Source organism: Gekko japonicus, unplaced genomic scaffold (genome assembly GCF_001447785.1).
Source record: "Gekko japonicus isolate JY-2015 unplaced genomic scaffold, Gekko_japonicus_V1.1 scaffold1034, whole genome shotgun sequence".
NCBI classification, from domain to species: Eukaryota; Metazoa; Chordata; class Lepidosauria; order Squamata; family Gekkonidae; genus Gekko; species Gekko japonicus.
This window is the reverse complement of record NW_015161983.1, coordinates 493443-497136: the sequence shown is the minus strand read 5'-3', so window position 1 is coordinate 497136 and position 3694 is coordinate 493443.

Here is a 3694-nt window from a genome sequence, read left to right as displayed (position 1 = left end):
TGCTAATTCCGTTCTATTTAATGGTGGTATTGATGCTCACATAAACCTTTTCACATGGAATAAGGTTGCAAACCAATGTCACCACTTACCAGGGGAAACTGAACAGTCACAATATTCTGTTATAATTTGCCTTTTTTGAAAACCTATGTTTAACTTAATATTAAGTTACAATAGAGTTCACTATACTTTGAACTGTACCTGTTTTGGTAGTAGACTACCTTTGTTGCAATTGTTTGTTTTTTGTTAAAGTTTGTTTGTCATGTTAAAGGGGGAAAAAAATTAAAATAGTTAAAAAACACACACACACAATACACCCCATGCGGCAATACCTACCTCTCTTGTTCTGACTTCTGGCATTGGCACACAGTGCAGACTGTGCGGATGTTGAGTGTGTCTATCTGCACATGTACAATATGTGTCCACGTTGAATGTGCATCAGGGAGCTGCACCTGCTGAAAAGAAGGATGCGGTACAAGCCTGTCAGAGTGGAAGACAGTCCAGTCACCCTGGTGCTAGGGTTGCCAAGTCTGAGACGGGAAATTCCTGGAGACTGGAGGTGGAGCCTAGGGACGGTGGGGTTTAAGCAAGGGGAAGGGCCTCAGCAGGGTTGAGTCCACCCACAGAGTTCATCTCCCAAAGCTGCCATTTTCCCCAAAGGATCTGGTATCAGTAATCTGGAGATAAACTGTAATTCTGGAAGATCTCCCGCTTCCACCTGGAGGCTGGCAGTCCTATATAGTACAATAGCCAGTCTTTCTTTAGATCAATAGTTATCAAACTGAGTTCTGAAATTTACCAGGGGTCCACAATGAAAAGATCTGTGATGCTATTTGTTTCCTCAGGCAAGAACTTCCCCATCTCCCCTACAAAGTGTGGCCGTTGGCTATTTTGGATGCATTCAGGGACGCGCTATGTTCACATGGAATGAGGTTTAACAGCCTTGACCAGCAATGAATGTGAACTGAGCCCAAGAATACCCCCTGTTCCCAGAATCCTCTGCAGCATGTGGGGTTTCTTGGCAGATGTGCACAGATTCCTGGGCAGAAATGCTGATGTGGAGTTAGACATTTTGCAAAGAATGGCTTTCAGGGCCTGCCAGGTGGTTCTTGGTGCCCTAGGTGAACTACAGTTTTAAGACCCCCCACATTCAATACAGAGGAAAATGAGAGACCTAGAGATAATATATTGATATCAATTAAATGCTTGGTTTTTAATCATTATTAATGGTTAATGACTGTTGTGGCGTTTTATGTTTTACTTTATAATCCACCTTGAGTAGGCTTTCTGGAGATGCGGCATAGAAATCTTCCAACTAAATACAAAATAAATAATATGTAATAATGTGTGGTTAAACTGCCGGCAGTTGTACAGGATGAATGTTGGTAATTCTTAGTCCCAAGGCTTCCAGAATTGTACTTTACTCCATGCAAGAGCAAGTTTGCCAAAATGTTCCTTAGAAAAGAGTCCTACTGTTGTTTAACAGCTGCCTACTAGGACTCAGATCTGGAAGACCCAGGTTTGAATCCCCACTCTACCTTGAAAACTTTCAAGTTGACTTGGGGCCAGTCATATACTCTCAGCCTAACCTGCCTCACAGGGTTGTTGTGAAGATAAAATGGAGGAGAGAAGAGCGATGTAAACTACTTTGGGCCCCACTGGGGAGAAAGGCAAGGTATAAATGAAATAAATAAAGAAGAAGATTCGCAAGTGTATTATCTCCCATCATTGTGTTACTTGTCTGGATTAAATCATGAAAGGCAAAATTCCCTCTGATGTCATTGCCAGGAGCATGGAAACGCCCTTTGAGCCAGGATTTTTCAGACCTGTGAATGGTTCTTTGCACTTTTCATAGAACACATCTGGTATGTTTCTGAAACTACTGTAGGTGTTTGAGGGAAATGAAGGCATGGGACTGTGTCCGCACATCGCTGGCTATTGTGCTATCACTGCAATCATTCGCAACTGGATTTTCCTGGTGTGGGCAAGACAATCTGGTTACAAATGACTGCTGCTGCACAATGATAGAGCAAGGTTGTGATCTATGGATGCAACCTAGGACAGTGTTCCTAAGCACATGACAAAATCAGGCCCCCTAGCCTATGACATAAAAGGAGTTTGAGACCCTAAATATATTTTCAGAAACAGTTTTCAAGTGCAGGCCCTAAATATATTTTCAGAAACAGTTTTCAATGCACAGTTTACTTCATTTTCTAATCTGTTTTTATTAATTTGAAAAAGATCCTACGTAAGCAGGATCTACCCTGTCAGTAGGATCAACCCTTCTGTGTTCAAAACCACATCTTTTGACCTATGCAAGAAAGATAAACTTGGCCTATGTTCAGAACCTGTTAAACTGAGGGTGCTTAGAAATGTTTGATTATTGCTCAGTTTATGGCAACATGATTGTTAACTGAGCTTGTTTTGCTGTGTAAATCGTTAAAAAGATTCAAAAAACCAGAACACTCGTGGTTTATAATGAGACAGAAGCCAGGGCGAAACGCAGTGTGGCATCAAAATGCCTGTTTGAGCTGTCAGATTTTGTGATCAAAGAAGCAGCTATTCATTTTTTAAGTGGCACATCCCTCAAAGAAATCACTATTGGATGATTTTAAAAAATGGCACCCAGCAGAATTGCAGAATTCTTGACTTCAAGAAGTGTATTTACTGATTTAGACAACTTGGAGATAGGATAAGCTTCTCAGATCTCATTCTACAGTGGACTGTGAGACCCCTGAGCACAAAAGAAGCACAGCATCACATTACAAGTCAACATTGGGGCTGTCCGCCCTTCTCTTTTGGTTGTGTCTTGGATGGAGATACGGTAGGGTGAACAGAATTGTCCTCCTCAGCAAAGGGCAATCATCAAGGCAGCCAAGGCAACTTCCATTCCCAAATCAAGCCTAGATCCAGACTGACATGAGTCCAGATAAGTTGTATTGTGCAAGGAAGACTGGAGTGGTCTAGCTTCCCTATGTTTGAGCACCTTGCCCATGAAGGCGATATTTGCTGCCAGGTGATAACAGTTAAGATACTCTTGGTTCCAGGAAGACTTTTTTTCTGAAGGGACTTCACAACTACTTTCTTCAAGTCCAACTTTAATGAGAACACCCCTTGTTGACAGTTACTGGAAATCCAACTATATTGTTGTGTTCTGTGTCTTGCAGTGCAATCCAAAATGGAGCGACATCCTTCTAAGCCCACTGACATTAATGGACTCAGAAAGGCGTGACTGCTTAGGATGGCACTGTTGGAGCATTTTTCTTCCAGGACATATTTGGTTTCAAGCTGGACTCAGAGGGAAATGGTTCAAACAATGAGGAACAGTAATATAAGAGCAGGAGGGTAACTCCCCTTACCTTTGTTCTCTGTTTAATGTAAAAACACAAACACACTCCTCACCAAACTCAGTTTGGTGTACAGGTTAAGTGCGTGGACTCTAATCTGGGAGAACCGGGTTTGATTCCCCACTCCTCCACTTGCACCTGGCTGGATGACCTTGGGCAAGCCATAACTCTGGCACAGCTGTTCTTGAAAAAGAGCAGTTTCTGTCAGAGTTCTCTCAGCCCCACCTATCTCACAGGGTGTCTGTTGTGGGGAGGGGGAGGGAAAGGAGTTTGTAAGCCGCTCTGAGACACCTTTGGGTAGTGAAGGGCGGGGTATAAATCCAATCTCCTCCTCCTCCTCCTCCTCCTCC